Here is a 14,984-nt window from a genome sequence, read left to right on the forward strand (position 1 = left end):
TGGCAACAGTGGTTCGCCATGTGCTGGCCATCCCTTCACCGTTAAATCGTAGACTCGTGAGAGAGTCGGGTCATTTCTCGTTTCCTTTTCAATGGTAGAATTTGTTACTGGTAGACATTCCACTATGGTTGAGTGGAACATCTCCACTGGGTCCACTGTAGGTGCCTCTTCTACCATTGGCAAAGGTAGGCGCGATAAACCGTCAGCATTCCCATGCTGTTTTGTTCCTTTGTATTCTATGTCATATTGGTGTGCCCCTAGGAAAAGGGACCACCGCTGTAGCCTTTGTGCTGTCATAATGGGAACGCCCTTTTTAGGGTTGAATATGGAGACGAGGGGTTGATGGTCAGTCAACAAGGTAAATTTTTGTCCGTGTAGGTAATGGTTGAATTTCTTCACTCCCCATACCAGGCTGAGTGCTTCCCTGTCGATCTGGGCATAGTTACGCTCAGCTGAGTTCAATGAGCGTGACGCAAAAGCTATCGGCCGCTCCGAGCCATCAGGGAATCTATGCGATAATACTGCTCCTACGCCGTAAGGGGATGCATCGCACGCCAGTCTGATTGGCAGTGATGGGTTGTAATGAGCCAACACTTCCTTGGACGTGATCAAGCATTTGCATTTATGGAAGGCACATTTACAGTCTTCGCTCCATTTCCAAATTACTCCCGTTTGTAGCAGTGCGTTAAGAGGGTGCAGAACAGTTGACAAGTTCAGTAAAAATTTATGATAGTAATTTATCAATCCCAGGAATGACCTTAATTGTGAGACATTTTCAGGTGCTGGGGCTTTTATGACCGCTTCAATTTTTTCAGGTGACTTATGCAACCCTTCTTCGTTAATTATATGGCCACAATATGATATTTGTTTCTGGAAAAATTCGCACTTGGGGCGATTTGCTCGTAGGCCCCGTTCTCTCAGCCTAGTGAGCACCTGTTCCAAATTGGCAAGGTGCTCGTTGTTGTTTTCTTCTGTTACAAGGATGTCATCTAGGTAGCATTGAGTCCCCAGAATCCCTTGGAGGACTTGCTCCATAGCTCTTTGCCAGATAGCTGGAGCTGATGCTACTCCGAAAACCAGTCGATTGTACTGGTACAGGCCTTTGTGTGTGTTTATCGTGAGATACTTTTTAGAGGCCTCCTCAACCTCCATCTGTAGATATGCCTGTGCCAAGTCAATTTTGGTGAAACGTTTCCCTCCGGATAATGAGGTGAAAATAACTTCTATCCTCGGAAGAGGATACTGTACCGTGTGAAGGACCGGGTTTACAGTCACCTTGAAGTCCCCACAGATGCGAATTTTCTCTGTCTTCAGATTTATCATTATTCAACGTTTTCTTCATGACCAGGACGATGGGTGTTGCCCACTCGCTCCAATCTACCTTGGATAACACGCCTGCCTTTTCCAAATTCTCCAGCTCTGCCTCGACTGCTGGATGAATTGCGAATGGCACCGGCCTTGCCTTAAAAAATTTGGGAATTGCCGCATCTTCCACTTTTATTGAGGCAGTGACGCCTTTCAAGGTTCCTAGTTCCTGTTGAAACACTTCTTTGGCGTTGGCCAAGATGTCTTTTAATCGTTCAGGTATGACGTCATCATCATTTTTTTTCTTACTGGTCACCGTCAGTGCCTGAATGGAGTGCCAGTCTAAACGTATCTTCCTGATCCATTCACGTCCCAACAGCGGTGGACCACCATCTTGCAGAACGTATAAATACAACTTCTGTATTTCCTTGCCGTTGTATACAACAGGCACCCTTGTTTTCCCTCTGGGGTATACTTTCTGCCCCGTATATGTCTTCAAGATAATGGATGTGTCTTTCAAAGGTATATGCGGAAATAGCCGCTCGTAATCCCGTCGACTTATGACGGTCAGAGCTGATCCTGTATCTAGCTCCATTTTAACTGGGGACCCCGCTATCGTGAGGGTAACCCAAATGGTCTGGTAATCTTCTTTGGCAATTACATTATGTAATTTGAGATAGCTTAGTCTCTTGTTTCCAAAATTGCTATCGCTCTTCTGGTCTTCGGAGCTGCTGTCCGTCATCATTTGTACCTTTCTGTACTTTTCCTTACTGATTTTCTTTCTGTCAGTGGATTTTTTGTTTCCAGATCGGCATACATGTGCAATGTGTCCCATCTTTCCGCATTGCTTGCATGCTTTGTCCTTGAACCAGCAGTCCCTCTGGTCATGGGTGGATCTGCCGCAGCGATAACATCTCTCGAAACCCCGTGTCATTTCATGGGTGCCGAAGTCCTGTGGCTTTTGCTGTATCTCTGCAGCTCCTCTTGCTGCTACTTCGTATGATACAGCCACACTGAACGCCTTGTCCAGTGTCAAATCTTTCTCAGAAAGTAGTCTTTTCTGTGTTCCTTCACTTAGTAGACCGCAGACGAATATGTCTCGTAGAGAATCTGCCAGTCCTGCCCCGAATTGGCAGTGCTTTGAAAGCTTTCTTAATTCGGTGAGATAATCAGCGTTACTTTCATTCTTGTGCTGATTCCTCCTGAAGAATTTGAATCGTTCCGGTATCAGCAGCGGTGTTGGGTTTAAGTGCTCCTGTAGGGTATCAACAATCTCCTTAAAATTCTTGTCCATCGGTTTGGCTGGAGTGATTAAGTTTCGTAACAGCCCGTATGTCCTTGCGCCCATCAGATTTAGAAGTACCGATGCCTTTTTATCATCCTCTACTTCATTCGCTGTGCAATATACCTCCACTCTTTCCACATATGTGGTCCAATCCTCTATATCACTATCGAAAGCATTAATATTGCCAGTCTTAGGCATCCTGAAAATCAAAAATGGCGCCTCCCGCGCTTTCCTTTCTTCCCTGCCGAGAAAAAATGGCGCCTTCCGTGCTTTCCCGCCGCTGCTGACAACGCTGTTCTCCGCGGTTTTTATTTACACAGATATTTTTAATAGTTGGAGACTCGTTCCCACCGGACTCTCTGGGACTTTTCCCTCCCTCTGCTTGGTCCGAACGCCGACCTGCTTTGCAGCGCCGGCCGTCTCCCGAGTGCTCCACCCTCCGTCTCTGTTTGCCTCCGCCTTCCGACTCGCTGCTCGGCCCCGCTGCAGAGCCACCCGATCGAGCCCCAGCCCGCCGCCCAGGAAGGATTAGTGCAGTACCTGCCACCAGCCCGGCTAGCTGGTGAAACCACAGTTTTTTTGGTTTTTTCTTCTTTTTTTTCTTCGACCTTCGTCTGAGGAATCGATCTCCTTGAGGTGCTGCCGAATTGCAGGTAAGTCCGTTTCCAATTCGTCACCACTGTTGTATCCGTGTGTTAATGGAGACACGGAATGCAGGAGTTGGTTTAACAGGTGTTTACTGAACAAAGTCTGGAGGTGAACTAAAAGATACAAGACACTATACAGGCTTATATACCTGAGTGGTCACTACCGGTATTACAGTACACAGGGGCTCTTAAAGGTACATACACTACAAGGTTGTTGTGCACAAGTTGAACATGCGCCAGAAACCACAACGTGAGCATGTGAAGGCATGTTATAGATGCAAGGGCGATCACTTGGCGGGTGAATGCCGGTTTCTGGAGGAAAAGTGCTACAAGTGTGGGAAAAAAGGACACATAAAATGAGCTTGCAGGGCGAAATCACCTGTGGAGGAATCCAAACCAAAAGGGGGAGGACAGCAAAACCAAGGGAGAGAAGTGAAAAAACATGGAGCACACCACATCAGCGGGAAAGCTGAGGAAGAAGAGGACATGTTCATAATGTATAGCATGTTAGAGAACATTCCAGAAGTGGCTCCTATCACATTGCAACTGACAGTAAATGACTCTAAGGTGAACTTTGAAGTGGATACAGGGTGCGGCGTGACCATAATGAACAAGGCAGAGTACTCAAAATTGTGGAACCGTGCAAAAGTTCCAGAGTTAAAGCCTTGCTCCCTGCATCTTAAAACATATACAGGTGAACGAGTATCGACATTAGGTACAGCTAATGTAACTGTGCAACACAGGGACACAGTGGAACAGCTACCTGTAGTTATAGTATCGGGTACCGGACCAAACCTGTTAGGTCGGGGCTGGATAAAAGAACTTAAATTAGACTGTGGAGCAGCACATCAAATAGATGCGGGCAAACAGTTGACTTTGCAAGAAGTGTTGTGAACATGAGAATGTGTTCAAGGAGGAACTTGGCACATTTAATGGCACCCCAGCTAAGATTTATGTGGACAAGGAGGCACCGTCAAGGTTTTTTAAACAACGACCTGTGCCTTATGCCATGAAGCCAAAGGTAGAGGCTGAGCTTGACTGTCTATTGAGAGAGAACATACTGGAGCCAGTGAAATGTTCGGAATGGGCAGTTCCCATAGTACCTGTTTCAAAACCGGACAATTCGGTAAGACTCTGTGGAGACTATAAATTGACTGTCAATCGGGTGTCCAAACTAGAGCAGTATCCTATTCCCAAAACAGAGGATCTCTTTGCAAACCTGGCTGGAGGAAAGAAATTCACAAAGTTGGATATGAGTCATGCCTACTTGCAGATTACACTGGATGACGAATCAAAGAAGTATGTCACCATAAATACACACAAGGGCTTGTTTACATATAACCGCTTACCGTTTGGTGTCTCATCTAGTCCAGCTATCTTCCAGAGGACAATCGAAGGTGTACTGCAAGGGATTCCACATGTTTCCATCTATCTGGATGACATTCTGGTGACAGGAAGAACCGACCAGGAGCATCTGAGCACTCTGAGAGAGGTACTACAGAGATTGGAGAGGGCAGGGTTCCGGCTCAAGAGGAGTAAGTGCACTTTCCTGGGGAATGAGGCAGTGTTCCTGGGACACAGAGTGGACGCCACCGGGCTCCATCCACTTAAGGAGAAGGTACAAGCACTGCAGGACGCCCCTGCTCCTACAAATGTGGTTGAGTTAAAAGTTTACCTGGGACTGCTGAACTATTATAATAGGTTTTTACCAAACTTGTCAACTGTGTTAGCACCTCTTCACAAACTACTGCGCAAGGAGACACAGTGGCAGTGGGGAGAGGAGCAGGGGGTTTCATTTGAACAGTCCAAGAAACTGATGCTGTCATTGGATGTGCTGGTTCACTACAATGCAGAGAAAGACATCATTCTCTCTTATGACGCTTCACCTTACAGGGTGGGGGCAGTTCTTTCACACTGCATGGAAGATGGAACTGAAAGACCAATAGGGTTTATGTCCCGAACTCTAACACCAGCGGAAAAAAACGATTCCCAGTTAGACAAAGAGGGGTTAGCAGTAATGTTTGGGTTACAGAGGTTCCACAAGTACATATATGGCAGGAAGTTCACCATATGCACCGATCATAAACCTCTTCTCTCTCTTTTCAATGAAATGAAAGCAGTTCTACAGATGGTGTCACCCCGGATCCAGAGGTGGGCAGTGACGTTGAGGGCATATGAGTATGTCATCATCTACAAGGCGGGCAAGTACCATGGGAACGCAGATGCCTTGAGCCGTCTTCCACTGCCAGACACACCTATCCGTGCAGCTCCAGAGGACAGAGTTTTGGTGTTGGAGGACACTGACACGGCACTTGTGACTGCAGAGCAAGTAAGAACATGGACAGGTAAAGATCCAGTACTGTCTAGAGTTCGAGAATATGTGGTGAGGGGATGGCCACAGCATCCGGAAGGGGCTGACTTCAAACCCTACAGTGTCAGGAAAACAGAGCTGAGTGTGCAGGATGGTTGCATGTTGTGGGGAGCACGAGTGATTATTCCACAGCCAGCATGACAGGCTATCCTAGAGCAACTACATCAGTGTCATCCTGGGGTCTCACGTATGAAAGCCTTGGCTAGGAGTTACTTGTGGTGGCCAAAGCTAGATAAGGAGATAGAAAATCTAGTCAAGACATGCAGCACTTGTCAGGAACACCGGAAGGCACCAGCAGCGGCTCCTCTCCACCCCTGGGAGTGGCCGGATAAACCATGGAGAAGATTGCACTTAGATTATGCGGGTCCATTCATGGGGAAGATGTTCCTCATAATCATTGATGCATGTTCCAAATGGATGGATGTTTATCCTGTAGTGGCAGAAGCAGAATTTACTACTATAGACTGCCTGCGTCGGAGCTTCAGTAATCAAGGGCTACCGGAGATCGTGGTGAGTGACAATGCCACTTGTTTTGTGAGTACAGAGACAAAAGAGTTCTTGAGAAAAAATGGCATAGTGCAGGTGACCTCAGCTCCATATCATCCGTCCTCGAATGGACTTGCAGAGAGAACTGTACAAACATTTGAGATGATGAAAAAAGTGCAGAAGGGAGTATAGCAGCCAAAGTGTCACGGGTTCTGTTCAGCTACAGAATAACACCTCAATCCACCACAGGACTCTCTCCTGCGGAGATGTTATTAGGTCGTAGACTACGCTCCACTCTTGACCTTGTCCACCCAGATCTAAAAAGGAAAATGGAAAACAGACAAAACAAACAAAAAGAGAACCATGACAAAAGAACAAAGAGCCGAAGTTTTGGAGAAGGAGATGCGGTCCTTACCAGGAATTTCAGTTATGGACCAAAGTGGATTCCTGGCTTCATCGACTCAATGACAGGTCCAGTATCATACAAGGTCATGTTGGGAGATGGTAGGGTAGTACGCAGACATGTAGATCAGATACTTCCCAGACAAGGGGAAATTGAAATGAAGGTTCCAGATGCAATGACTGAAGACAGGGTTGCCCCCAGTTATCCAAGTGCATCTGTGGTGCCACCACCAGGGACAGAGACAATCCCACAGTAACCTATTCGTCAAGAGGAAACCATCGTTGCAGAGTCAGATACTCTGAGCACTGCTCAGGAGCAGCTGGTGGCTTCACCACAAACAAGCAGGGACTTTACTGTTAGATGTTCACAAAGGACTCGCAAGCCACCAGAGAGATTCGTACTGAACTGTTAGATTCATCAAGTATGGAACATGATGAATGGAGACTCCTTATGTGACCCTCAGGAATGGTTGTTTGTTAAGAAATTCATACTGAAATCTTAAGGGGGGAGGGATATAGTAATCTGGGATGTTATGATTAAGGTTATCCACCAGGTGGTGCTGTAGCCAATGCTGCTGCTAAGGTCAGAGGTTTGCTTCCTGTTAAGGTCAGAGGTTTGCTTCCTGTCAAGGTCAGCAAAGGTGGAATGCCAGGATGCAGGCCTGATGTATGTGTTTCCCATTTGTTAATAAAGTACTTGTGTTAAGAGTCCTTGTTCCACCTCGTGGATTTATCACAGTTGACTAAAGGAATCAGGAGCCATGTCTTTCAAAGTGAAGTCTAAGTTCTGTGGCCATTCATTGAAGTCAATACTGCAGAGCAAGGAAAGCACAATAAATACTCCCACATGACACCTGCTTACTTGCCTATGGGAAAGGCTCTTGTTGACTGCATTTTGAGCACAGATTTAGGTGTCTAGAGTTTGCAAGTATTTTCTGGAACTTTGTGGAGAGAAAAACAGAGTTCACGTCTCAGGTCGAGATGCTTCCTGACCAGCTGAGTATTTCCAGCATTGCAACGATTCTGGCTCTGCACCCTGGTCCATCTCACCACATCCCTGCTGTTGACCTCCTCTGCAATTTGGAGCCAGGCTTTTTGTCTCCTGGGGACGTCTCCTCCGCCCATCAGCGGGGAAGAGGAACTCCCTGCGTGCTCTGACTCCCTCCACGAGAATATGTAGGGAGTTATCTGAAAACCTGGGTGCAGACCTTTGTCTTTGTGAAACCAACTTTGCAAGCCTGAGCAATAACCAGATCATTTTATATATCCTCCCTGCACACTCCTAGATGAACCTTTAAATGCGATGTGGCTCAGGCTGCTTTAAATATCCCCGCTGGAAATGAGTCATCGATGACATCATCAGGCCCGCACCATTTAATAGGGCCGGGAAATGCGCAGCACTGCCTTAATAGGCCCCATTAACTGAAAGTCGTACTGAGGAACAGGATCATCAGAACAACGCGGTTCCGACCCGCCACACGGCCTGCACGCACCCGACCCGGCGAGCAAAACTCCAGCTGTAGTTTTTTGCTTTTAATAATAATTTAGCTGACCCTGCCCTTTCTAGCCACTTTCAGACGCTGCAGACGGTATTCCCATCTCAGTCGCTACTGCTTCTGCTGCCTGGCTCTCCAAGCACCATCAAAATTCACTGCTGTTCTGTTCCTGCTGGTCTAATGAAACTATGAACTCCTCTAATATTCTTGGTCACTGCTCTTCAACTAGCCCAGCAGTGCTCCATCCTTCTATTCTAAGATTCCAATTGCCATCAGCATCTGCTCCCATTCTCTGTAACCTATAAGTGCTTTAGAGACAAAAAGATCCTCTCAGCTTTCTGTTCCATTTTTACCATTGTAAGTACTTTAACAGACTAATTTCTTGTTGAAAGCATTTGCAGTCAGCCTGCTAGGATAATAGAGAGCCAGATGAGGTGGGATGGGGGCTGAGACAATTAGGGGCAATGTGGGGTGGGGGAGCGGGAGATCAAACAGAAAGATCAGATAGGGAAGTGAGACAGAGAGTGAAATAAGGAGATCACAACAGTAAGAGAGAATGGAGGGTTCCACATTGAGGGGATCAGGAGGATTACCTGTGGTGTATACCACACTGACTTAGGAGACTGCAGGGTGAAGTGGAGAGATAGCTGTTGAGGGAGGTGACAAGGTGGAGGGCTGCTCATAGGAGGTGAGACAGTACCGAAAGGTGAAACCAATGTCAGTGACAGTGGTGGCACATGGAACAGAAAAGATAGTCAATGTCGCTGAGGGGGTCATCATGAAACAAAAGTGAGCCTAAAATAGGTGGCAGGTGTGGGGGAAGGAATGTGACATAGCAATGAACATGTTATCCAGAAAACAGGAGGATAGCACTGAAATAAAGAGTAGATTGCCTTTCAAAAGCTAGGCTTTATTAACCTTAAAAAACCAGCAAGTACATGTTGAGCACCCAGTCTCAACCAAACTGTAGAAAATTGAATTTAAGATGGCCACCACAGGTCACATGGAATCAACTAACCAATAAGTTTACAGCATATATCTCAAGGCAGGAAAACAGGCAACCAATTACAATGCTTCTTATAAAACAAGAATAATCACCACATTCACCCCTCCTTTTAAAATATACTTCAACCAAGGTAGCCTTTACAGTTTACAATTAGTTATTTATGACTAGAGCAATACATGTATAATGCCTTCAACAATTTTAAAATTTTACGATTAAATTATTAATTATTTTAAAAGTCCATTTTTAATCGGTCGACCGGATATCTTGTTCATGTCGACCTTCTTAGCCTTGGTGGAGTTCATTGCCCTCCCACACCAGGAGACACAGAAATATCTTCTGCAGGGAGGCTATCAATATCCCGATTATCAACGGTTTCCGGATTGGAAGTCCCATTAGAAGGTAGACTGGGAGGGTCATGAACATCCATCGGGGGCAGACTAAGAGAATTGTAAGTGTCTGCAATAGGATTGGAAATGTTCGTAGTATCTGTGACGACATCAACATTATCTGAATTATGGCTATTGTTAATGTCCTCAGGAGGGGGCTGGCCACCACAAGGAGCTAAGTCTTTAACTGAAACCGTACTTTCTTTCCCATCTTGGAATCGAATGTGAGCATATTGGGAATTTGCCTCCAATAGCTCCACCTCCTCCACTAAAGGATCATACTTTGACAGTCTAACATGGCGTCGGAGCAGCACAGGTCCCTGCATAGTAAGCCATGAAGGTACCGAATATCCCGTAGTGGATCTCCGCGGATAGTTAAAGAGCCTTTCATGGGGGGTCACATTAGTAGCCGTTGAAAGCAATGATCTAATGGAATGCAGGGCATCAGGCAGTACCATTTCCCACTGTGTATTCTTAAGGTTCTGGGATGTCAAAGCCAACATAACTGCCTTCCAGATCACCCCATTGTATCGTTCGCACTGTCCATTACCCTGGGGATTATACGGGGTAGTTCTGCTAGTAGAAATTCCCCGACTCTGGAGGTATTCCTTCAACTGGGAAGATATAAAAGAACTTCCCTGATCCGAATGGATATACGCAGGCATCCCAAAGATGACAAAAAGTTGAGTCAGACATTTAATAACTGTAGCAGCTGATACATCTGCACAAGGAAAAGCAAAAGGGAACCTTGAAAACTCATCCACAACAGTAAATATATATCGATTCTGAGTCGTTGAAGGAAGAGGCCCCTTAAAATCAATGCTCAGGCGTTCAAAGGGAGAAGTAGCCTTCATAAGATGAGCTCGTTGAGGCTTAAAGAAATTCGGTTTACACCGGGCGCAGACAGAACATGACGAAGTCATCCGCTTGACGTCTTCAACTGAAAAGGGCAAATTCTTACTGCGTACGAAGTGTATCATCCTCGTAACACCAGGATGGCACAAAGCATTATGAAGATTAATAAGCGTATCTCCGTGAAGCACAGAACAATAAGCCCTCGACAGCGCATCAGCGGCAACATTATCCTTCCCCGGACGATAGACTATATCGAAATGGTAGCATGCCAACTCGATCCTCCACCTCACTATTTTATCATTCTTAATCTTTCCGAAATGTTTGACATCAAACATGAAGGACACAGATTTTTGGTCAGTTACTAACGTAAAATGTCGCCCAGATAAATAATGTCTCCATTTACGCAGTGCTTCTACTATTGCGTACGCCTCTTTCTCTATTGATGAATGTCTCTGCTCACTATTGCTCAGAGTACGTGAGAAAAAGGCCACAGGTCTTCCATTTTGGTTCAGGGTAGCCCCAATTGCAAAATCGGAAGCGTCCGTCTCAATCACAAAGGGAACCTGCTCATCAATAGAATGCACAACTGCTCCAAGGATATCCTTTTTAAGATTATCAAAACACATCCTGGCCTCCCATGATAGAGGATATGTCGTAACCCGAATAAGGGGCTGGATCTTCTGCGAGAAGTTTGCAATCCAATTAGAATAATAAGAAAACAGTCCAACAACTCGTTGCAAGGCCTTAGAATTAGTAAGGCAAGGTAAATCAATCAGTGGTCACAGCCGTTCTGGATCTGGTTTAATCTTGTTTCCCGAGGTAATATACCCCAGTAAATTTACCTCGGTGGTCGAAAAGATACACTTCTCTTTATTGAAAGTTAAGCCAACTTTTTCCGCAACTTGAAGGAATCTTTCTAGATTAAAATTGTGCTCCACCCTTGATTTGCCACACACCGTGATGTCATCTAAATATGAGAAGGTGTCAGAGAGAGAGTTATCACTTATAAAAGCATCCATTGCCCGTTGAAAACAGGCGACACCGTTAGTAACACCGAATGGTACTCGGCAAAACTGGTACAGCTTTCCGCCAGCTTCAAAGGCCGTATATGGTTTGTCCCTCTTAGCGATAGGAATCTGATGATAAGCACTCTTTAGGTCAATAGTGCTAAAAACCTTATATTGAGATACTTTATTGATAAGCTCATCAATCTTAGGCAGGGGGTACGCATCTAATTGAGTATACCTGTTAATAGTTTGAGAGTAGTCTATCACCATTCGCTTCTTATGTCTCTCATTAGTGGTGACAACTACCTGTGCCCGCCAGGGCGAAAAGCTAGGTTCAATGATTCCTTCCGATAAAAGACGTTGAACTTCAGAATTAATAAATTCTTTATCCTGACTGCTATACCTTCTTGACTTGGTAGCAATTGGCTTACAGTCCGGCATCAAATTGGAAAAAAGTGATAATGGAGAAATGAATAAAGAAGTTAATCCACAAATAGACAAAGGTGGCTTGGTTCCTCCGAAAGAAAGACTGAGGGACTCATGTAATTGAAGCACATCATGACCAATCAAAATGTCCGCACAGAGATTAGGCAGAACGGATAGGCGTATATCAGTATACGTATTACCTAGGAGAATTAATTTCACAAGGCAACAACCAGCTACTTGAGAGGTGAGAGTCGTCTGAGCCATACACACCTGATAGGAAACAGGCAAAATTTTCAAACGCTTCTCCCTCACAAACTGAAGACTTATAAAGCTCTCAGTACTGCCCGTATCTATAAGGGCCTTCACTTCTAACCCATTAACTTGGGCCATAACTATAGCTTTGTTTAGGCCATGGGAAAAGGCGGCAGAAACGGATGCAATAAACGCCCTATCTAAAGGCTGATTGGTCGCAGAGGAGGCAACCGATTTGCAAACACGTGCGTAATGACCTCCCTTGCCGCATTTACTACACACAGCCTCCCGGGCAGGGCACTTCAGACGGGGGTGCCGGGCGTTCCCGCAAAAATAGCTCTTCTGAATCCTAGAGGCAACAGCTGCCGAAGTAGAAACTGTTTTGGAATCTGGTAAACCACTCCTATTAAATCCACGTAACTCCCTTTCATCCGGAACTGCCGAAACCACGGTCGCAGGCCGATCAAAAAGAGCATAAGAATCCGAACTTCTTTGAGCCAAATCCAATGTAGAGGCTTGCTCAAAAACACTCTTAAGATCCAAGGTCTTATTTTCTAATAACCGCTGACGAATTGATCTAGACAGTAATCCATTAATAAATGCATCCCGTACCGACTCTTCCTTATGTTCTTCTGCAGACACGGCCTTATAATTACAGTTAGCACCAAGGTGCCGGAGTGCTTGTAAATAAGCATCCAAGGATTCTCCCGCCTGCTGCCTACGGGCAGATAAAAGGTGACGTGCAAATACCTCATTTTTGGGTTTAACAAAAAAAATTTCCAACGTAGCAATGGCCAATTCATAAGTTTCACAGTCCAAAATATACTTATACACATCCGGAGCAATGTAGTTGATTAGTATATCCAACTTATTCAGAGATTGCTGATCCAACACACCCAAAAAGTTTTTAAATGTACGATACCAATATTTCCATTGATCATCCACTCCTGCAGAATTAGGGTCAGCATTAAATCGTTCCGGTCAAAGATATCGTTCCATTATAGCAAAAGGTTAATAAATTGAAATAAAGAGTAGATTGCCTTTCAAAAGCTAGGCTTTATTAACCTTAAAAAACCAGCAAGTACATGTTGAGCACCCAGTCTCAACCAAACTGTAGAAAACTGAATTTAAGATGGCCGCCACAGGTCACATGGAATCAACTAACCAATAAGTTTACAGCATATATCTCAAGGCAGGAAAACAGGCAACCAATTACAATGCTTCTTATAAAACAAGAATAATCACCACAAGCACGGAGGGAGCATAACCTGAAAGTATTGGGCATAGTAATAAACAGGTGCTAAATAGGCATGTGGAAGCAGTGTGACACAATATCAGCAAAGCTCTGCTGAGAAGGATTAGCAGAGGAGACAACTTATACCTCAGACCTCTCTCTCTTTTACCATCCTCACAACCAAAAAGCTGCCTTGACCCCTGATCGAATACCTCTCTCCCGCCACAACCCAATATCGGTTGGAAACAAGCAGTTTGCAGCAAAACAAAAGGCATCATACAGAGTCAAAAGCAGAGTACATAGAACATCACACTTGAAACACCAGTAAGCAGTGAGAGTGTGCAACAGATCAAGGGCATACAGAGGTTCAAGGGAGACAAGGATATATAAATATAGTGTCCCCCTCCCCGTCCTCCTCTGGCCAGAATCTTTTTGCCCTGCCCAGCTGACGCCTCCTTTCCATGGGGAAAGTGGTTAAGCAATTGCTCTTTGGGACTAAATTGTGCTGTGTAACACCCTTTTTTTAGGCGCTATGCGGTCACCTAATGCTCAAAAATGGGGTCCGAGATGTGCGCGCACACTTCCGAAGGAGTTTACATGTGTGCACCTAACGGCCGCCGGCAACATACAGAGCAGGCAGATCATAACGTGAATTAGTGTGCAACGCTGATCTGATGCCAGTGCTGGGATTTTCAAACTGCACACTCTGTATAACCTCGCACAGCTGAACATGACGTTAAACGAATGAAGGATCCCCCACCAGTGCTACTTAAAGGGATTATGAATTACTTGCAAGTTAGTTGCTAGATTATTTCTTCTGGTTGCTGGTGCAAATGTACATGTGTTTGCAGCTTCGCTACACTTGGCTAAAGTTTGAACACTCTACAGGGAGTGGTCTGGCTGGTGCTGAAGTACTCTTTTTGCCATTTAAAATCTTGCACTGAAACAAGTTGCTTTTAGACATGGGTGGCCTGATAGGGCTTCCTCTGGGCATTGAACATGACTGGAAGAATGGAGAGAGGTTACGCAGAGCAGGACAAGCTGCTAGAAGAGGCAGGAGGAGGGGGAGAAGGGTTCTAAGCAGGAGGCCATGTCCGCTGAGGATCCTCAGGGAGCAATTAACTTACCTCAACTTCAGCGATGGCCAATGCATGAAACATCTTCACTTTACAAAAGAGTTTGTGACTGAAATCTACCAACTGCTGCAGCCACAACTGCAACCTCAAAGCAGGGCAAGGACAGCATTGCCTGTGCCTGTCAAGGTGACCGTGGCTCTTAACTTTTATCGTCTGGTTCCTTCCAGGCTGTTGATGGAGATATACGTAACATCTCGCAGTTTGCAGTGCACTGCTGCATAAGGGATGTCACTGGGGCTCTCTACACAGAGAAACAGTTTCATCTCATTACCTCTTGCCAGAGATAAGCAGGCGAAGCGAGCACAAAGATTTTCACGGATTGCAGGCTTCCCCATGGTGCAGGGTGCTATTGACTGCACACACATTGCCTTGCGTGCGTCTCATGTGAATTCGGCCAATTTCATGAACCGAAATGGATTTCACTCCCGCAATGTGCAGCTGGATGAGTGACCACAGGCAGCTCATTAGGCAAGTAAATGCCCATTATCCTGGCAGCAGTCACAATTCCTTCATTCTGTGGCAGTTCTCTGAGTGACCTGTATTTGACTCACCACAGCAAGTCAAAGGCTGGCTACTGGGTAACAAGGGTTATCCACTCATGACATGGCTCATGACTCAAGTCCTCATGACACACGTGCACAGCAGGCCTACAATGAGAGTCATGCTGACCAAAGGAAAATTACAGAGCAC

The 14,984-nt window shown here is 45.5% G+C and overlaps 1 protein-coding gene across 1 annotated transcript in view; it reads right to left on the reverse strand.

Moving 5' to 3' along the window:
• The window catches only part of LOC147096877 (cation channel sperm-associated auxiliary subunit gamma-like), a 297,982-nt gene that overhangs the window by 107,821 nt on the left and 175,177 nt on the right, over positions 1-14,984 (reverse strand). The gene's annotated exons all lie outside the window — the stretch shown is intronic.

This window comes from Somniosus microcephalus, chromosome 34 (assembly GCF_052327205.1).
Source record: "Somniosus microcephalus isolate GS21.2 chromosome 34, FLI_Smic_1.0, whole genome shotgun sequence".
Classification (NCBI taxonomy): Eukaryota; Metazoa; Chordata; class Chondrichthyes; order Squaliformes; family Somniosidae; genus Somniosus; species Somniosus microcephalus.